The following is a 22,991-nucleotide window of genomic DNA, read 5'->3' as shown; positions in this document are numbered from 1 at the left end:
TCAGGGAATTCCTTCCCTGGCACTGATAGGGGTCTCCCCCACCCCCCACTACCCACCCGAGTCCTCCCCCCACACCCTCCACCCCCCTGCCACCCCCCAGAGGTGGTACGAACCCCCTCCCCACCCCCACCCCGACATGCACATACATGCACCCCGACATGCACACACCCCCAACATGCACATATACACACCCCCTACACACACATACACAACGGGGACACATACCCGCACACATACATGCAGACATGCGCACCTGCCGAACAGCACACATTACCCATAGACACAGCAGCACCCCCCGCCCGCATACACGCACTCACACACCCCCTCTACACACTCACACGCACACCCCCATGCACGCCCACATCACACAACACCCCCCCTCCCCCTCCCCTCACGGACGGTCAACTTACCTTGTGCGTTGGTCCTCCGGGAGGCGACGGGAGCCATGGGGAGGTGACCGCCAACAGAACACCGCCAACAGAAGACCGCCACACAGATATGTGGGTCGTAATTCTGTGGGCGGTGTTCTGCTGGCGTGGCGGTGGAGGTTGACCAGTTTCCACTTTTCCGCCGACCGCCAGTGTGGCTGCTGGCGGTTTCCCGGCGGAACGCTCCCAGCGGTCGGAATGCACACAGCGGCATACCGCCGCGGTCGGCGGTCTTCACCGCGGCGGTAACTCGGCGGTCTCGCGAAAAGACCGCCAAGGTCAGAATGAGGGCCTTTATCTCTCTATACTACTTTATGATGAGTGAACACTGTGATTAGACAAAACACAAATCTCTTCAGCAAGTACATCAATCACCAGATCTATCATGCCATTATTATTGTGACCTGAAAATTGCTGGGCACATAGATTTCTCTAGCAGGTGCCTTTAGCCTTGTCAGATGTTTTAAAATGAAGTCTCTTTGTGACCCAGTTAAGTGAAGCCAGCACACATTGCATAAAAAGGTGTTCTCTCTCAACTTAGAGGGGCTCACTCAGTGCTGGGTGGCACTGTGTCACATTAGTGCAACTAAATGCATGGTGACCTGTGTTGCTTCGCAGGTGGTGTCCACTGAAGTCATTGATGCCCTTAATGGCAACCATAATGTAACCTTGTAGCTTAAACTATCATCCTTCTAAGGTTAATCAAATAAAGACTGCAGGTCAATATGTACCCCTATTTTTAAACCTCAGAGAGGCAACTCACTTTACAGTGTTAGCTATAAACACATATATTCTTCTCCTTATTATTCTTCTTCTTATTGTTGTTGTTGTTGTTATTAGCAGCTGACAATTTAGCTATCTCACAATGTTCTCCAGCTTCCCAAACCATGAGGGCATGGAATCTCCCACATTCCATGCTCAAGTGCCAGAATTTTAAAAACCACAAAGCAGAAAATGGACGCAGCAAAACCACAAGTGTGTTCTGGATGGCCTCATGTAGTGGCCAACGTCACTCACTATACTTGTGGCCTGATCAAAATGACACAGTACCTCTTTTTTATTTAGGTGAAAGGACAAAAGAAATGCTCATAATGCATTCCTGGTGCAAGTTTAGGAACTGAAAACCAAGAGAGGGAGGTAGAAGTATTAGGAGTCGAACACTCGCCTTCCAGAATAACAGAGAAAATCAAGGATGAGTGGAACTACAATAAGACCTTTCCTAACCAGGAATCTCTTGAGAGTTTTAAGGAGATCTTCATCCACTAGAATTCACTAGTGGCATGCTTCACCATCGGGTCCTCATTCAAGACACCCTGTGTGTCTGAGTGGGCTCAACCGTCCTACGGAGGGAGCAATTCTAAGTGAAATTATCAGTGGGCATATATGTAAAATTGCCTCAAATATCCAAATGTAATTTATTCTGCTCATGGGTACTTGGGTGAGGTTAAAAACATAAGGGATGTCAAATGGGGGCAAGCTAATGGTCCCCTGCATCTCCAACAAGAATGGTCAACATGTTGCAGCCACCTAGCCCCAGGCTGGGTCTTGTAGCTTTCCTCAGGACCTCTCTATGGCAGTTCCCTGTTATCCTAAGTGTTGAGACAGTATCCTACACTCAGTGTGTCATTAGTCACTAACTGTGATGTAGTAGTATTATTTAAATATGTGAGATGAGTCCATTCACTAATGCAAGTCACTGACTTACATATTCCATGGGTTCTTTGGTCCGGCTCATGTACGTATGGAGAGCAGCACATAAAATATAACATTGAAGAAAGGTAATCATCATAGTTCTCTACATGCATTGTCCTGGAAACAAGTTGTCATGTCAACATTGTGAGCATGTAAATACTATAAAATTCATGGTTATGTGATGATGCTGCAAGACACGTAGACAGAGACAACATGCATGGAAATATTTATTTGGGTAAGCCTCAGAGGCTATACTATACAGTACTTCTATGGTGACTTTTGTGGGTAGCACACTCATGCAGAGTAAGAACAGGCATTGAGGGAAGTAAACACAAGTACCACAGTCGTGACTCATTAGGGCCCGAAACAGAGTCATTATTTCCAAGGACTTATTCCAGGCCTGCCGAGTTTCCCAGGTCCTTGTGTAATGTGCTGCTCCAGTCCAGGCTTTTTCTTTGAATTCTGGGATTTTTAGGCTTGTTTAATTTATTATAAACATGACTACAAGGCCCAGAATTCAAAGGAATAAAACTGGACTGGAGCAGCACATCACACATGGACTTTGGAAACTTGCCAACTATGCTTCTTCATTCTGTATAAATAATTTGTCCACTCCCCACGAGTGCTGTCACTAACTTGTCAAGGTTACCAGCCAGGCTTCTTTACCTATTACAACCTCTACGCCCTACATCCTGTATTACTGGGTTGCTAATTATACTTTCACATGTTCTTTTTTCCCCTTGCCCTTCCTCCCTTTCTCCCATCCCTTTCTTCTTTCCCTTCAAATGATTGGATATGAAGTGCAAGCTTAGAATGTTGGGTGTGGGATGTTTCAGGCTTGAACCGTTGAAGGGACGGTTATCAGATTTGTGACTTGGAGCTTTGATGAGGCATAATAAATTTGCCCCATATTTACTTATGTTTGGATCCTCTTCGCCTCTTTCCTTCTATACCACAGTTACATTTTGTGATGATGAATACCAGGATTGTTTGAGGAGCATGTTTATCTCAGCTGATACATCGAGTGCTTCTGCTTCACTGCCTAAGACTGTATCCAAGTACTGTGCCTGATGGATCGTGCACAGTGAGTTATTGTGGCTGATTAATTGGTCTGTCATTACAGTGTCTAAGTAGGCGTGGCTGATTGGCGGGTTTGCTAGGAGGAGTGTTGCCTATGTTTTTGACACACCTTGAAGGAGGAGTTACATGTTTGATATTATCCTAATGCTGCTGGCAAGCTGCCCAGCATTTCAAGGCTCATTTTGGAGGTTGGCAGCCATTTTGAATACAAGTGATTCCTATGGACTTTAATGTGTTTCAACAAATTGCTGGACATCTTAAGCAGTGTTTCTGCAATTTTAGAAATACTTTGTTAATCTTTATTACATCTTTTGCCAGTGGAAACTATATAGTATACTGTATATATACTAAATATTAATGCTCTGCAAGAAAGTCATACATTTAGATCCTATTTTTTAGCACATTTTAGATCAGGACATACAGTTAGATCCTCCTTTGAAATTCTTACAAGTGAAAGGAGGAAGGAGGAGTTTCAAACTTATCTAATGGCAATTGATGGAAACAGAATGCATGCGGAGAGGGAAAAAAGTGTTCTCTTGAATTCTTTAGGTTCTGAGGGACATGAAATCCTCGGATTATTGCCTAAAATAGAAAATGAAGATGAAGATGAGAAAATTGATGTATACAAGGAAGCTATATTGAGATTAGATGCCCATTTTAAACCTACCATAAATACTACTCTTGAAAGATATTTTTACACAAGGAGATAGAAAGAAGGAAAATCCACTGATGAATTTTTAACAGCTTTGAGATGGTTGTCTAATATATGTAATTTTGGAAACACAGCCAATGAAATTATAAAGGATCACCGAATGGTGAATAAAAATAATAAACGTATACAGGAACGTTCATGGATATTGGGGGATCACACCATGGATGAAGTAGTTGCTTCTGCCAAAGCATTAAAACAATCCATGAACTAGGTGAAAGAAGTTAACAAAACGCAGCAGAACAAAAAAGAAAGTGAAGTTTGTGTTGTGGCTGAAAAGCACATTAAAAAGTGATGTCTAGAAAAATGGATGTAAAGAAAGCAAAACATACTGATTTAGATGCGAAGATCCAAATCATTTTGCTTCCCCCCAAAAATTGACCTGCATTTATTAGAGTGCAACAATTGTAAAAGAAAGGGTCATTTTTCTAAAATCTGCAGAGAAATAAAAAAACAGCTTTAACATCAAATTGCACAAGTGTCTGGCTGCACTTCATTCAGAAAAAATGACATGGAAGATGACATAGTAAAGGGAAAGAATGTGGTGGTGATGGTGAGTATGGAAGACATGAAAGATGATGATGAACCTATGAATCCACCAATGTGCAATTTACAAGTGTTGGATATAGAACTGTCCCTGATGTCTGATTTGGGTTCTCCTTTCACAATAATTTCTAAGACATACTTTGAAACTAAAGCCCAAATTTAAGGATGGGCTAGGGCCATCTAATGCCACATTAGCGTCATTTTTTGATGCTAATGAGGTGTTAGATTGCAAAAAAAGGTGCACCATATCTACAAAGTGGCGGAATGCATGCATTGCTCCAATTTGTGACCCTTTGCGTGACATTATGCATGCACCATGCATTATGTATGCAAAGGGGGTTTTCCGGCGCAAGGAGGCAGGCAAAAATGGTGCAATGAAATCTACAAGATTTCATTGCACCATTTTTGGCTTCATTTTTAATGCCTGCTGAAAGCAGGTGTTAAGAGGACACACCCATTAGAATCAATGAGCCTCTTTGCACTTTGCTCCACTAGCATCAGAATTTTTGATACTAGTGGAGCAAATCGCTCCACAGCGTAAAAGAAATTTGATGCTATTGTTCCTAATACCGTCATGATGCACCATATCTTAAATACAGGGAACACATGGTGGCGTTAGCGGGGTGCAGGTGGGGTGCAAGAAAAGTGGCGCCTCATGATGTGAAGTGCCAGTTTTCTAAAATCTGGGCCTAGATTGGGAGAAAAGGCGCCATCTTTTTTACAACCCAATGTGGTAGTTGTCACTTTTGTTGGACAGCATATTGACTTTGTAGGATATTTTGTGGCAATGACATGAATTTAAAGAAAGAGAGGCTCAATTGAAAATATACATTGCTAAAACTCAATCAAATGTGTTAAGTTGGAAGGACCGGATGAGGTTGAACATTAGGCTTGATCCTAATGCGAGGGACCCACTAGTGCATGAATTGCAAGCAAAAGAGAAAATAATTGCTTCTTTGCCTAAGGTTTTCCTCAAAAATTGAGTATGTTAAAGGTCTATGAACTTGAAATAAAACTCAAGAGTGGTGCTGAACCAGTCAAACAAAGAATGAAAATGGTGCCGTTCAGTGTGAGAAAGGAAATACAAGACCTTTTGGATCAAATGCTAAAGGATGATGTCCTTGAAGAAATAGAAACATCAGAATGGATATCTCTAGTGGTTTTGGCCAAGGAAAACAATGGTAAATTCAGACTGTGCATAGACTTAAGAGCACTTAAAATGAAAATATAATTGTGGATAGACATCCTTTGCAGAAAACAAATGATTTGCTGTTTATGTTTAATGTTAATATTAGGGTCACACTCCCAAGAATCCCTAATCCCCAAAGGGAAAATGCAACCTTTTCACAAAGAGGAAATCTGGCAGGTGTCCCTCATGACTCCCTGCTGGCTTATGCGCATAGGGGATTCAGACAGAGTGTCTCTTTTTTTTTTTACAGGTGACATTTTGGAGCCCTGTAGTGAACCCATAATGAATATACATATGAGTATTATTGGACCTCTTTTTACATTGGATAAGTTTTCCCATCCCATTATGCTGGTTGGTTCGCCTACTTTGGTGTTTTGTAGCACCCAGTTCCGGCTTTAGGGTGGTGTAACTTGTGGCATCTCACCAGCAGCCAAGTCTGGGGGAACTATTTGCACTCTGACTAAACTGCACCTTTGTCGATATTTCATTTCCATGATGTTGTGGAAACAAAAGACGAACAAAGGCGCTTCCTTCATTGTAAAGGCCCTGCTTAGCTTTAATCCTGCATGTTGCCAAAAGGACTACACTCACATTGGGCAGTGATACCTGCTGTAGTTCTAAAAGACAATTGTACATTTCCCCTGCAAGCTGTGAAGGACAATCCTGACTTTATTAAAGACAGGTGAATATTTTGCAGTTTTTCAGAGCATTTTAACGCATCACAAGTTCAACAACCCTTTAGGTCCAAACAGAAAGTGACATAAACACTCACATAGTATAAATAGGTCCCATTCGAATCCTAGCATCCTCTTTTATTGCTGTGATAAGAAGTTTCTCAAAGTCCAAGTGCAAAACGCAATACCAAAAGCAACAAGAGAAAACCCAGCAGTAACAACATTAAGGGGGTTATTCCAACTTTGGAGGAGGTGGTAATCCGTCCCAAATGTGACGGATTTACCACCAGCCGTATTACGAGTTCCATAGGATATAATGGACTTGTAATACGGCTGGTGGTATATCCGTCACTTTACCGTCACTTTTGGGACGGATTACCACTTCCTCCAAAGTTGGAATAACCCCCTAAGTCCTCTTGACCTACCATACCTGAATCCGAAATTCAACATTCAAATGCTCCAGTGAATCAGTATCTTCCAGTTCACTTTTTCCCATGTCTACTCTTGATTTATCAATCTAGAGGCTAAATAAAAATCACAGAAAACACACTGTTATTGGGTTGGAGAAGTACATTAGAGGGATAATATTCACAGCCGTTCAGGAATCAGGAAACTCCATCCTATTGGCTAGGAGACTGCAATTTTATCACAAGACATGGGGGCTCTATTATACATGTTTAAAGCACTTTAACAATAGACATTACCTCACGAGGAACAGTTTTAAAATAAAACGTTCTAACTGAAACCCTAAACCAATCAGCAGCTTTTAAGATGTCCTCCAGTCTAGCTCCTGCCCAGATAACCTTGGAAGCCAAGCTCCCCTGACTGAATGTGCCACCAAAAATGTGGTATCCACACCCGCCTTAACCAGAACCTCCTTCACCCATCTACTCAAAGTTGCACAAGTTACTGGTGTAAAGGGTTTCCTCAGAGCTAATAATAGTTGCTCTGTATAAGTTCTCATCTCCCTTTTCAGCTGGAAATATTGCTTGACACACCTTATTACACAAAGTTTGGGGTGAGTAGGAAAACATGGGAATTCCATAAAAGAGGAACAATTCTCAGCTCTCCTTGTAATGTGCAAATAGGCCCCCATTGGTGTGAATTGCATAGCAGTGATACCTAGGGCTCTGACTTCAGAGACTCTCTTTTAAACAAAGTTACCAACTTAGCAGACAGCCATTTCACAAAACAAAAAAATAATTACCTTTCCAGGATTCAAATAAATGTAGCACCAGATTAACATCCCCCATGACTATATACCTTGGTTTAGAGGGGTTCATGTACCCAATACCTTTTAATAACCTACATATTAGTGAATACTCCACACCCGGTTTCCTATCTACTTTCTGGTGCTCAACTAAGAATGCAGACCTATAGCCATTAATGGTCATGTATGATTTTATTTTTCCACCAATGATGCCGAGAAATTTAACACCCCACACAACATCTGCTGAAATGGGATCCACACCCCTTTTCACACATCAGCTACTCCAAAGATGCCAGCCTGATCTGTGAGCAGGAGATAGATTGGAGGACATCTTAAAAGCTGCTGATTGGTTTAGGGTTTTATTGTAAAACTGTTCTTGTTCCTGTGAGCTCTGACACTGTCAGTGGCTCATGATGCTTGAATGTAGCCTGAAGCCTCATTTGAAAGCCTTGGCACATTTGAAATCATCCTGGAAGGTTTCATGCTAATAAGAGCAACTCGTTCCGCAGCACCAATGCATATACCTCCCCATTTGGACTGCTCAACATCTGTCAAAAAACTGGTAACTGTATAGGGCAATGCACTAAGAGATCTAACAGAGTAGGATACCAAGGTTGACTCCTCTACAGAGGAGTCACCATCATCACCCTCGCCCTTTGCTTGTATTACAAATATTTGTAGTGCCTATCTACGTTGCTCTGCTTAAAATATTTAAGTGAGTTTTGCACCATTTATGGTGCTTTCGTAATGACAGCAATGAGAAAACTGATTTCTCATCTGTCTCATCTTTCTTATTTTAAAAGTGAAGACAATGCCTGTGTTTCTTTTCTAGCTACTTAAAAACAACAAAATACAGGGCAAATTCAGTTTGCACTTGTATTTTTGTAACAGGTTTCAAGATCTTAATATAAAATTCACTGATGCAAACCTATCATGTAGCAAAGGTGTCACAAAAGTCAGTTGTTCTATATTTTGCACATGTACAAAGTTTACACGCTCTAAATGACCGTATCTGGGTCATCCTAGAAACTTTGGAAAATCCAAATAAGAATTATTTTTGAGAAGTAGCAACTTTGGATCTGTCACCTTCAGACATATCAGGCAGTACTAAATGATGAAATGCCATGGCTGGCCCTTAAAAGATATATGAAATCGCCTTCCAGGTCCCTGCCACTGACGTCAGCACCACAGTGGGTCCACTTTCTCATTGGGTTACATTTTTTGAGTACTTAGCATATTAGCGCTCCGGAAAAGCCCTTATGTTCACTGTCTTTTACCAACCGTAGCCAATATCCGAGCTTTCTAACTTAGCACAGCCTGATTGTTGCTTAATTGTATGAGTTATTGATCCACTATTGACGCTTTAGGATGCTGAGCATATGAGAAAACCCACTCTGGTGAACAAGAATTCTATTTGAGTACACACTTAGAAGTTCACTGTGCATGACTTTCTGCTGCTTTTCACTCACTATAAGAATGACTACGTCATATTTTTGGCCTTTCTTCCCCACATACAAAGAGGTGGATTTCATTTGTGGCCCTTCACCCTGCCTACATGATGTGTGAGGAAACAGTAACAGGGAGGGTGGATCCACAGTACACCACGCCGCTTCGCCGTTGTGGTATTGAAAGAAAGAGATGTAGAGGATCCCAGTGTGAGTAAATAAGGAGCAAATTTATTATGAGTCTTCAAAGCTCCAAATCACAAATCAGATAACTGTTTACCGTCCGGTCAACCATTTACAGGGAAGAAGGGCATGGGGAAAAAAGAACATGTGAAAGTATACTTAGAAACACAGGAAGTATCAGTGATCAAACAATATTTTCCTCGAAGGAACTCTGGACCTGGGAGCAAACTTCACAGATTTTACTATAGAGTCCCTAACATCCTGAATAGAGTTGTCTGTGATTTCTGAGCCATCTTCTGTTACACATATATCTTCTGCATTAGAAAGTGATTTGAAAGTTCCCTTATTTGCTCGCATACACACTTCCATAATCAGTTCACTGTTATCTGTATTTTGCTCACAGACATAAGTATGTTCATCCACACTCCTGCTCTCCTGAGGAATCATGCTCTTGTTATCATTGGCACACTTGGATAATCTTCTGAAACTTCGGCACCTGCCATCTTGGGTGATCACACTTCCTTTGTTAATTTTGATTACCTTAATAGGTTTGGAGAATTAGATAAGTCTCTTAATCCTCCTTCTGCCCCACCTTATTCTCACAAAATCTCCTATGGCTATGTTACACAAAGTGACTTTCAGTGCCATGTCATATTGTTTCTTAGTTTTGGCCTATTTGTCTCCAACCCTTTTTCTAACATCATTCAGATCTTGTTCACCCATCACATTGTCTTTAGTAAATTTGATTTTAAACCCCCATGGGCAGATTAAGGATTCAGGTTGTCTCCATTTTAATCAACACAAAGATGATGCACCTTGTGACATGGTGGCACAATGAGGACAGATAGCCAGTGGTCAGATGCGTTGGTAAGTTTCTTCATTTGGTATGAAATAATGATAAACAAATGTTTGTTTGCCCTCTGTGGTTGGTTGACGGTCCTTCTGAGAATCTCTTCTTCGTCTTCTCTTTTAGGGCTCCTGGGAGATGCATGGGGGAAAAGAGTGAAAAAGGCACAGGTAAGTGAATTGTCCTCTGTTCAGTTCTCTTTCTTCCCTTTCTTCCCCCCCCCCTTTGGATCCCCTATCCCTGGTCCTGTCTTCTTTTCAGTGCTTCAGATTCTTGTACTCACTGTCTCCTTTCTTCTCCTTTTCTTTTCTTTTTCTTTTCTTTTTCTTTTATTTTCTCTCTCTCTGTCTCTCTCTTCCTTATGTCTGTTTCCTTCGCCTTGTAGCTGTCTCAGCCCCTTATTCGTGATGAGATGACGTTATTGTGCTCTTGCGTCTCTCTTAAACCCCACCGGAGTTTGTATATTATTGGTAATATACCTTCCTGGTTGTCTCTATCCCCTGTAGTGGTTACCAGGATTACGGTAAATACACAAGTGTACCCTGAGAACTATGTCCTGGAATAATATAAGTATCAATTCAATAACACTTTCTCCCACCCCTTTCCTCACTATGCACCCTTGTATTTCCCTTTTGGTGCTTTCTTCAGCCCCCCCTTCCCTCTTCCCTGTGAGAGGCACGCACATGAAGAGGCCACGCTTTTTCTCAAGCGTGGCTGGAGTCAGCGCTGGGCGCCTCCCGCACCGCTGGTTCGAGGTTACCCGCTGTTGGGAGGGTTTCCTGTTGGGTCTTCGGTCCTACTTGCAGCGCTGTCTTCTTGGTCTTCTTCTTTCTCCACCACGAGTCTCCAGCTCCCTCAATGCAACACATCTGTGCTCTGTTCTTTAGAACCGTCTCTGTTATGAAGCGGGGGCATGGCGCAAAAGTTCTCACTCTGTTCTATGTGCCCGGATGTGGATGGGGATTGGTTGAAGGACGCTACCCTTCCGGGTTGGAAGTGGCAGCCGAAGCCAGGTTGCGGAATCCTGATGGGCCCGCTTGTTGCTGTAGCGGCCCGGCACACACCTGTAACGTTGCTGCATCAGTTCTGAAATACAGGGATGCGCCATATTTAAACAAAACAGCAGATCCCTGTGTTTCCCCCTGCACTGGCGCTAAATTAGCTGCCCAGTGCCAACGCAGCCACCCTTGCACCATGGTGCAAGGATTTCTGCATTGCAGGGGAGATTGTTGTTGTGCAGGAAGGGACACCTTCCTGCACAAAAACAATCTTCAATGGTGTCTTGCTCTTTCTATGTGTGCTGCACAGTGCAGCACACATAGAAAGAGCAAAAAACAAGGAAAAATTAAAGCATTTCTCCTTGTGGCGCAGTGCTAAAGCCAGCCCTGGGGTGGCGTTAGATTTTGACGCTGCCACAGATTTATGATTTCTTGTAAATCTGGGGCACCATCATAATGCAATAAGTGTTGCTGTGGAACGCCCACAGCAACACCCATTGCACACCTCTTCCATGCAAAGTGCTGCGTGTGAAGGGGTCGTATTTACAAGGTGGTGTAAAGCCACAAAAAATGGCAATGCAGAGCGCCACTGGAGCGTCATGAAAAGTGATGCTCGGTGGCACTAAGGGCGTGTAAATATGTCCCTTAATGTCTTAGAGGCATAGGCTACAACCCTTTCAGAGCCACCTGACCTTTGTGTAACACACCACCCAAACCAATAGTGCTCGCATCCCCTGATATCAGTGCAGGTGCATTCATTATTTGCAACTTTATTGTTTCAAATGGATTCTGCTCTTTTGTTTCCCACACATACACATACAATCTTTATGTAGCAATTTTCTCAAAGGCTCCATCACAGTGGCAACATTTATCACAAACCTTCCATAGTACTCACAGAATCCAATAAAAGACATACATGTTTCCCTATCATCAGGTGTGGGTGCTTGTCTAATAGCATCACCAGATTTTCCTTTGGTACTACCTTTGTAGCAGAAATGGTATGTCCTAAAAAGTTCACTTGGGACACAAGCAATTTACCCTTTTCTACACTTAAAACAAGACCTTTCTCAGACAGTCTTTTAATAACATCTTGAAGTACATCATAATATTTCTCTACCATTTTTGCAAATACAAGGATGTCATTTAGAAACATCTCACATGACTTTCCATGTCCCGGAACATTTGGTGCCTGGCCCTTTCAAAAGCTGGAGATGCTGATGCCAGCTCAATAGGCATTCTTTTAAATTGAAATAACCCACAAGGTGTGATGAATGTCATCAGATGTCTAGATTGTTCTGACAAGTTTATCTGATAGTAAGCACTTTGTAAGTTTAGAGTAGAAAACACTGCACCTGCACGACAAGGACTTCAAAGATTTAAAAATATAGTATTCTTTTTTTATATTTCTGCCGGCTTAATCGGAGCTTTAATCAGAGCCTTGTTGCAATTGCAATTCTGTATAGTGTTGCCGAGCCATTGAATACTTGGCAAGCCCTCAAAAAGGGAAAAGAAGAAAAAGATAAGCAAAAGGATAAAATTAATAATTTTGCAACTAAAAAAAACAGTTGATAGTTCTGCTACTGAATGTCTAAAAGACCAATCACTACAACACGTTGAGAGCAGCTCAGTGCTGTTTGACATACCATTGGTTGTTAAAAGCATCTCTGGCAAGCATGCCAGCCTAGATGGAAAGGTGGGTGTCCTGCAAGCAAGCTTGATAAGCAGGTGAAGAGGCTAACCAACGCAGACAATAGAATCAGAAGGAAGATACATTTGTGACAATGCCTCAGAGAACTTGGAAATGGCAATTGTAAAGGGTGAAAGTAAAACATGAAGACTTGGAGGCCCGATCTTGTAGAAACAACATAAGCATCATAGTGGTTGAAGAGCCAACGCGCATTCTTAACACAGAACCTTTCATCAAGTAATTCCTACACAATGTTCTGCACTCCTAACCATTCTCTCAATGTTTTACTGAAAAGCATTCACTCACTTCCCAGGCCTCTCTACCTGTTCTGGGTGTCAGTCTCCTCCACTTTGTTCCCTGATCTATAAGGACTGATATACGGCCCTCTAGAAAGTATAGAGAGTAAGATGGGCTTCAGTTCAAAGGATCATTATTTCTATCCCTGTCCTGAGCAGGAGAAAAACCTTCCAGGTGGTGAAGAAAGCACTGCGTGAACTCAACATAGCCCACTCAGGCCCATATTTATACTTTTTTTGGACTGCATTTGCATCACTTTTTGACGCAAAAGTGGCGCAAACTTCCAAAATATAATTGTATTTTGTATGTTTGCGCCGTTTTTCCGTCAAAAAGTGACGCAAATGCAGCGCAAAAAAAGTATAAATATGGGCCTCAGTGTCATATCCACTTCTCCTTGTTGCTGGATGCCGCTGTTAACTTCCTAGCGCTCCAGGGACAAATGTAATTGGTCTTGTCCAACAGAAGCTGAATCCCACAACTGTAGGATTCAAAACAGTATGAAAGACCACAATAGGTGCACCACTGTAACTGTAATGCTCATGATTATCATGCTGCCAAGGGCTCAGTTAGCCAGATTCATTAGATGATTTTTGAGATTTAGGGAAAAGGAGTCCTTTTTATTTTCACCAACAGATTTTTGGTGGTAGGGGTGGTCGGTGGGATGGGGTTTCATTGGTTTTTACTTGTTATGCCAGTTCTTTAAATTTGACAGTAAGACAATGCTTGTTTCAGGAAGATTGGGCATGTGGTCTGTCTATAGGTGTTTGATGAAAATATCGAAAATAAAATATTGTGTGACCAAACTATTGTGATAAGCATATGGAGGACAAGAATATCGTGAAGGTAAGTTTCTATGGATAACCAAAGTTTGACCATGCTTAACTCCCATAACTGTATCTTGCCGATGTTTACCTTCAAGGTGCAATGACATGGAGTTAAGAATAGTCAATCTAAATTTACCCATTCAAGCTTACTTTGATACTCTTGCCCTCCATATTTTGCCACAATAGTTTGGCCACTCAATATTTTTTCCTCGATATTCTGTCAGACAGCCCTGTATATCCTGGCATATGCCTTTATATTTGTATGTTGGCTCATATCATTAGGATTGTGATTTAATACTGAAAGTTGAATATCTATTGTTTGAATTATCTAATGACAGCCAGAATTACATTAGAGTAGCTCAATAGAAAGGTAGTGAACATTGCTTTACGCAAGAGACACAATTGTTGAGGCACGGTAATGTGACTTTTGGTAAACAGTGGGGATACCACAGATAATTTTCATCAAATCTCTTGCATGTCGGTGCTGTCGTGACATTGATACAGATAAGGCTCTCTTTTAGCCTTTTAAGGGTATTGTCAGACACACAAAGCTGCTTTATAATAATATTTGTCAGCGTGGCTGAGGTTAACCTAATGCTAATTAACATGTACACTCCAAATATTTACCTTCCTGGATTTCACAAAGGGGTGATGAGGAGTTCGTTCCTTCTCTGTAGATATGGACATACACCTTTAACACCACATTTGAAGTAGCTTTAGAGAGCTCTAATACAGAGGTACATACCATTTCTAAATGCACTAGCAAGGTTTACAGGTTAATGTAGAAGCATGATGTGGTGAATGCTTCGGGATGCTGCCTACAAATTGATCAGAGGCGATTCACTTAATACTCAGCCAGCCAAGAAGCATTTTCACATGTAGGCCTAGTTTTAGAATTGAGGTGCCTCATGAACTGACTTGAGAATGCTGATATTAGTCCTTGAACTTTGGTGGGCCACTCCTTGTTGTTGCAACAACATAAATCCCTGATACAACAAGATGACCTACAGGTGATGTTTTCAAAGAGACAGCTTGACTAACACTGCGTTTGTAACCCTCTTCCTTGATTGTACAGTGGAGTTGGCAGACAAAGTTAGCAGTTTGGCAAATATTTACAACTTTCATTTGTGCGTCTTGTTTGTCGTATGGAAGGTGTTGAAATCCCTAGTAAGCAGAATTTGACACACTTGAAACAGGGGCCACAAGACAAGAAGAACAAAATAACACTAAACCTTTTTTGGTCAGCCGCGGAAAACGAAGCCAAATTTCTAGGGAGGAAGTTAGACTGGAAACAGGGACGGGAGGTTAGCATCATTGCTACACTTGGAACCAGGCTCACACATTAATACAGTGGTGAAGAGCTCAGATTGGACATTGTGATATCAAGGTTGCCGATCAACAAGGCCTTAATGTCATACTAGCACACACTATGCATCAAATCAAAAGTTGTCTGTGAACTCTGTCCCAACATACTTTGACCATGTAGCATGGGGCTAAATAGAGGAGCCAATACATGAATACATTACTGCACAAGATATTGCAGAGACTTTAACACAGTTTAAGGGAAGTAAAAGCACAGGTGTGGATGGCATTACAGCAGGGATGTGTAAGGCATTTGTGGCTATACTCACACCATACTTATTGATGGTTTTCAAAGAGGCCTCGAAGCAAACCAAGCCGCCACAAACAACTGGAGAAGGACAGAGCACACCTTTTTTGAAAGCCTAGGAAGTCTAAGGATTACAGTTATTCTTATAGTATGCTGTCTTTAATTTAACTAGACAACAAGATTCTGCCAAGTGTTAATTGCACATGGAATTCCCCTGTTGATGATGTGCTTAGTTTTACCAGACTAAGCAGGATTCCTGGCAGGGCTATGATATACAACGTGCCTAGGTTGATGACTCTGTTGCATCAGATTAGCCCAGATCTTCCCGTGATGGCAACTTTATTTGATGCTGAAAATGCATTTCACACAGCTATTTGGTTGTTTCTCTGTCAAGTTCTGAAATGCTTGGCTGATGTAAACACCCTGATGGCACATATTTGCACTGATGGGGCTGCCACTGATGTTGTTGTCCTCTCCAGGAGTAAAAGTCACCCCCTCACCCGCCCCCCCAATCCCTTCTATTTGTGCTTGTCAAGGACTGGATACAGTGAACCTATTTCAAGTTTCCACCTTGAGGTGCCAAGAAAAGGGCAACTGTTCCCAGCAACCGTGGTGCAACACTGCACATAATAGTATGCATGAAAGGTGTAAAATGTATTTTTATGAAGGTCCGAGTTAGAGGGAAAAAGCCACAAGAACCAAGAAACTCCTTGGCAATCTTATAGCTCTTGATTAAAGTTGAAGAGTAATGCATCAAGCTCTCTCTGATATCAAGGCAGAGAAAAACTCAGGCAAGGACATCGAACAGAAGATCCAAGTGGAATTCTGGCTGCAAAGAGCAAAATTAAAGGACAAAACCAGTTTCAGGTCATTGATGAGCACAATATGAAATAAGCGGATGAATGTTTTCATGCTGTTCAATCACTTTTATGCTTCAAATGTATAGGGTTTAAATAGGAACTGATATGACAGGAAAAAGATACTACTTCACATTGAACTGAGAAGTTCTCATATGAACTACTATCTTGGAAAGGGAATTCCATGAGGCTTGGCTGAACCTCTTTCTCCCACCTCCCAATGGTCTTCGCAAGTCTCAGAGGCCCTCTCCTGGTGATCTCAATTCCAGTATAGTCAAATCTGCTTGGACTCACAGCCATTCACAGAGCATGGAGACTCTTGAAGTGGAGCATGACCAGGTCACAGGTTCACATGTTCTGGATTGTGGTCTGTAAAATTATGGCAGACATGTTCAGAGTTCAACTGACTCCAGACTGAATATAGTGTTACTGAGCAATACTTGCTAAGGAGTCCCCATAATCACAAGAAGTTTCCTGAATCTTCTACTGATTTTATCCAAACAGTGATTGACAATGATATGGTGTAAAGGGCCACCACCTTTAAAAGCGAAATGGCTGAATAACTTTCTATAATGGTATGGGAGACAGATACTACAAAATGGTACCAGCCTCATCTAGACCTAAATATACATTGAAATCATCTGAATCATACATGCTCACCACTGATGTTTCCAAAGACAGGGTCACCATGAATAGAAATATGGTTCATGCCTTATGGAATATAGTTTTCATTTCTGTACTGTTTAACACGTACTGGATTCATTCTGTGATTTTCCATAATATCTCTTACTAGTGAGTTTCCGCCTCTACAATCACTGGTTGGATTGATGCAGGTTTCCTGATTGATTATATTTCTTGTAAGCAAGCCTCTACAGCAATGTTATGTTTTTTCCTTTGCTCAAATTAATGCTGCACATGTGCGTTAGACCTGTCAACCTTAGGGTGGTCTTCCTGCTAACTTTTTGCCCCTCCTCCTCCTCCGTTTTGCTGAACTTATTTTTGTTGGCCTTAGGACGCTGTGCACTTTCTCCCTGCTAAACAGTGCTAAAGTGCTTGGGCTTACTAACCTTAAAACATGGTTAAATTGGCTTATACCCAATTGGCATATTTATTTTACTTGTATGTTCCTTATAGAATGGTCAACTATATACCAGGGGCATACGAATTAAATGTTACCAGTGGACCTGCAGCACTTATTGTGCCATCCACTTGAGTAGCAACTTAAAACATGTCCCAGGCCTGGCACTGTAGCCGGGGTGCAGTTTTAAACTGCAATAAAATTCCCTTTACCAACCCCTAAACTCTGCTTTCATTACAAATGTCACCTCTATGATAGGTCCTAGGTAGCCCATAGGGCAGAGTGCCTTGGGATTAAAAGGTTGGACATGTACGTTTCAGTTTCACATGTTTTGGTAGTGAAATACTTCTAAATTTGTTTTTCACTACTGTGTGGCCTACCCCCCCCAAATAGGAAAACATAGGAGATTCTTTATTACATTTAATGAGCTGTAACTTCCAATTGGGAGCATGTTGCTATGTAATATTTGGTGTCTACGGAAAGTTGGGTTTTTGATTACGATTATGAAAATGTAACTTTTCGAAAGCTGGCATTTTTCTGCACTCAGTCCTTTTGTGCCTGCAGCATGCCTTGGGTCACATGACTGGGTGTAACTGACATTTAGGGGAATATTTATAATGCCATAGCGGCACCTTGCGCCACATTAACGTAATTATTTCTGACGTTAATGTGGCCCAACAGGCCGAAATCCCCACGCCGTATTTACAGAGTGGGCAATGCATGCATTGTGCCACTCTGTAACCCTTTGCGCTACATTATGCCTGCACAAGGCATAATGTATGCAAAGGGGGAGTTCCCCCATTAGGGAAGCCAGAAAAATGGCGTAAGTAAATATATGAGATTTCCTTGCACCATTTGTTACGGCACTTGTAACGCCTGCTCAGGAGCAGGCGTTAAAAGGGGGCTTCCATTCTTTAGAATGGGGCCATATGTATTCTACAGAGGTAGCGCCAATATTTTGACGCTACTCCTGAAGAGCACATCAATAGCGTCATGAGAAATTATGCTATTGCCCCCTACCCTGCGCCATAGTGAACCATATTTTAAATACGATGCACACATCGTGGCGGTAGGGGAGTGCTAAGGGGTGCAGGGAAAGTGGCACTGCGCTCGGTGCAGCTCCATTTTCCATAAATCTGCCCCTTAGACTTTGTGAATTCCTCGCAGACAGTCACACAATAGAGAGATTAGGTGAGCCAGAATGAACCATCTGGCATGATGGGGGGGCGAAGCTGAGCACAGCCCTACTTACAAATGAAGAGGGGGTGCTCTGCCGTCACATAAAGGACCTATCACTGCAGCCAGCTTGGAGCCAGGGTGGGGCAGTCAGGAATTCCCATGCACTTCAAAGCCGCTGTCTAGAACCTTCACCTACCTTCCAGAAGGAGGGCACCATGGTGTAAAAATGAATCTCAGACACAACTCTTCAGTACACTGCTGGACCTGTGGAAGGACTCTCAGAGGACTTCCTGCTGCTCTGACCTGCTGTGCACTCTGCAAGACTGCTTTGCTGTACTCGTAAGGACTGATTTGATGCCTGGAGCCTGCCTTAAAACCTCAGAGATCACCCCTGCTGTTTAGTCCTTCATCTTCACCTGAACACAGGACTATTAGAGTGACTCCAATGGCTAGTTTGCTGGCCTCTTTTTCAGAGCCACTGGGACACTAAAGGCTCCTATCATATTGAACCTGCATTTGGACTAAGCCTGAGTGCATTCTGAACCCCCACATGGTGTCCTACCATTTCTGGTCCTTTGGTCTGGTACTGAATTTGCCCAGATGACCAAATCTGAAAACTTATGACTTTTTTGTCAAAATCTGCTCTGAGAACCAGAGGAACCTGGACCAATGTATTCACCCTCCGCCCGAGGATGAACACTGGTCAGATTAACTTCATGGCTTCTCCTGCTATGTGCTTCTCTGCAGCAGCAAATCTTGTCCTGCATTCCTGCACAAAGGGTGTATCCAGCCTTTTGGAACTGAATTTGGCTACAACCCTCTGCCCTGTCACGCTGGAGGTTTTCGACTTCTAAAAAGAAACTAAGGGGGTTATTCCAATTTTGGAGGAAGTGGTAATCCGTCCCAAAAGTGACGGTAAAGTGACGGATATACCATCAGCCGTATTACGAGTCCATTATATCCTATGGAACTCGTAATACGGCTGATGGTAAATCCGTCACATTTGGGACGGATTACCACCTCCTCCAAAGTTGGAATAACCTCCTGAGTCTGAACATAGAAATCTTCACTGCAGCTTTGACTCAAGGCTCTCCAGCAATGACACAGCCCTCCTCGGACATAGCCTGTGGCCTTGCCCTGCTGAACTTTACCTTCTCAGAACATTTTTCACAAAATGTCTTCTAAGTTTGAAAGTAAGCACTGACTGGGCCCAATCCACTCCTTGTATTTGAACCATGCTCCATCCCGGTGAGCCATCTTTTTTTTACTTTGTCCTGGTAACACATGACTAGATGTCCACAGTTGGCACTTTGATCTTATAGGAGCTATTTTTTGCTAAAAACGTTAAAAATCATAACTCCTGTTCTACTGCTTTGATTTTTGTAGTTTTGGTGTCAAATAGTTTATCAAAATGTACTGTGTTTCTAAATTTGTGTTGTGTTTTCACTTTATTGTTTTGTGTGCATCATAAATACTCTACACATTGCCTCTAAGTTAAGACTGTCTGTTTCTCATGCTGAGCTACCCAGGGTTAAGCACAGGTTCATTTAGTGACTTTTTGTGCTTCACACTACAAAGGAGTGTGGCTGTTACTTGACCAGGGCTTACACCACAGTCACCCAACACTTCTGTTTCTCACAATTTGTATTGTTAGTTAACATGATGTATTGGCTTTTGGACTGACAGCACAGTTAGAAACATCACAAATCTGACAAACCTTGTTTCATTGTACTTTTCTGCCCCAAGGTGGAATGAATCAGAGTAAAGGTTGTGGTATACCTCAAAATCATCATTTTCTTAGCTAAGTAGTGTGATGAGCCAGCATGAAGTATTTTGTACACTATGGCCCTCATTCTGACCCTGGCGGTCGGTGATAAAGCGGCGGCCAACCCGCCAACAGGCCGGCGGTCCAAAATATGCAATTCTGACCCTGGCGGGAACCGCCAACACAGCCCGCCGCATTAACACTCCGCCCGCCACGGCGGAACAAACAAACAGCGCAGCGGTCCCCGCCAACAGCCAGGCGGCAGACAATGTACCGCCCACCCTATCACGACCCACCAATCCGCCACCTTTTCCGGGGCGGGAGCACCGCCGATAAAAACACGGCGGAAACAGACTACGAACGGGAAAACGCTCACCTCCACATACTCCACGCGAGATTCCGGCAGTATGGAACCCGAGTTGCAGGTCATCCCCGCACTCCTATACCTGCTCCTGTACCAGGAGCACGCCCGGCGGCGCGGAAGACATCGGTGAGTACTGCACCTACGACACAGGGGAGGGAAAAGATTACCGGCACACACCCAACCACCCACACCCACTACAACACACACATCAATGCATTCCCACAAATCACTGTCACAACCCACAAACCCCCCCCTTCCGAAATAATGCAAAGACCAAAAGAAGAGATCTCAAACGGGCAGATATATTGAAAAATGGACAGCAGTAATCCAAATAAATAAATAAACTATGTACAAAATATATACAGCTACTAAATGTAGTCCAACCACTGTCCGTGGACCACAGGGGTCCTGAGCAAAGGGGCAAGGCCCAGTCCCACGACAAGAACTCCACGGAGAGAACACTTCAGGGGCATCAGAAAGAAAAAAGGACAGGCATCTCAGGGGGAAGGGAAGGGGGGGCACCTCAGCCACTTGAGTACACGACGCCAGATCCACGAGGGGACTCCATGACCATTGGCCATCCTGGGGAGAGCAAAGCCACAGTCCAAACAGTCCATACAGTGGGTGGCCTGCCCACTGGGCCATCCTGGGGAGAGCAAAGCCACAGTCCAAACAGTCCATACAGTGGGTGGCCTGCCCACTGGGCCATCCTGGGGAGAGCAAAGCCACAGTCCAAACAGTCCATACAGTGGGTGGCCTGCCCACTGGGCCATCCTGGGGAGAGCAAAGCCACAGTCCAAACAGTCCATACAGTGGGTGGCCTGCCCACTGGGCCATCTTGGGGAGAGCAAAGCCACAGTCCAAACAGTCCATACAGTGGGTGGCCTGCCCATTCGGCCATCCTGGGGAGAGCAAAGCCACAGTCCAAACAGTCCATAACAGACTCCACTGCCACTGGAGGAGGCATGTTGGCCAGAGGACATCCTGCAGCCCTGCCCGAGACAGATCCTGCCCTGCCACGTCTGCCAAAGGGCCAGCGGTTCCTGCCTGGAAGGGCCCAGTTCAGCGGTTCTTGCCTTGAAGGGCCCAGTTCAGCGGTTCTTGCCTTGAAGGGCCCAGTTCAGCGGTTCTTGAGACGGCGGTCCCCAGCGGAGCGGTGCTGGAGACGGCGGGCCCAGTTCAGCAGTTCTTGCCTTGAAGGGCCCAGTTCAGCGGTTCTTGCCTTGAAGGGCCCAGTTCAGCGGTTCTTTGGACGGCGGTCCCCAGCGGAGCGGTGCTGGAGACGGCGGGGCCCAGTTCAGCGGTTCTTGCCTTGAAGGGCCCAGTTCAGCGGTTCTTGCCTTGAAGGGCCCAGTTCAGCGGTTCTTGAGACGGCGGTCCCCAGCGGAGCGGTGCTGGAGACGGCGGGGCCCAGTTCAGCGGTTCTTGCCTTGAAAGCCCCAGTTCAGCGGTTCTTGAGACGGCGGTCCCCAGCGGAGCGGTGCTGGAGACGGCGGGGCCCAGTTCAGCGGTTCTTGCCTTGAAGGGCCCAGTTCAGCGGTTCTTGAGACGGCGGTCCCCAGCGGAGCGGTGCTGGAGACGGCGGGGCCCAGTTCAGCGGTTCTTGAGACGGCGGTCCCCAGCGGAGCGGTGCTGGAGACGGCGGGGCCCAGTTCAGCGGTTCTTGCCTTGAAGGGCCCAGTTCAGCGGTTCTTGAGACGGCGGTCCCCAGCGGAGCGGTGCTGGAGACGGCGGGCCCAGTTCAGCGGTTCTTGAGACGGCGGTCCCCAGCGGAGCGGTGCTGGAGACGGCGGGGCCCAGTTCAGCGGTTCTTGCCTTGAAGGGCCCAGTTCAGCGGTTCTTGAGACGGCGGTCCCCAGCGGAGCGGTGCTGGAGACGGCGGCCATTCTATGGCCAACTGCTCATTGCCTGGTGGTGCCCTCCTGGGCAGCGGGGATGGTGCTCCTTCAATGCCCACCTGGGCTGTGGGTGGTGGGGCCCTCCTGGCCAGCTGGGCTGGGTCCTCCCTGGGCAGCGGCTATGGGGGTGGTGGGCTCTCCCGGGGCAGCTGTGCCGGTTCCTCCCGGGGCAGCGGCTATGGGGGTTGCGGGCTCCTCCTGGGCAGCTGGCCTGCTGCCTGACTTCTCCGCCTTGCTGCCCTTGCCCTCCTTAGTCGGGAGTCTGTGGCCCTTTCCTCCCTTTGGAGCTGTGGCTGTTGACGGTGGCTGGCTAGTGTCCTGGGGGGATATCGAATCCGGGCTCCGGCGGCGGCCCTTCCGCCTTCTGCTCCTCTTCCCAGGGGGTGGGCTGGCTGTCCCCTTGCTGCTGGGCGAAGATCCAGACCTGCGGGC

This window comes from Pleurodeles waltl, chromosome 1_1, assembly GCF_031143425.1.
Source record: "Pleurodeles waltl isolate 20211129_DDA chromosome 1_1, aPleWal1.hap1.20221129, whole genome shotgun sequence".
Classification (NCBI taxonomy): domain Eukaryota; kingdom Metazoa; phylum Chordata; class Amphibia; order Caudata; family Salamandridae; genus Pleurodeles; species Pleurodeles waltl.
This window is presented reverse-complemented; position numbering follows the sequence as displayed.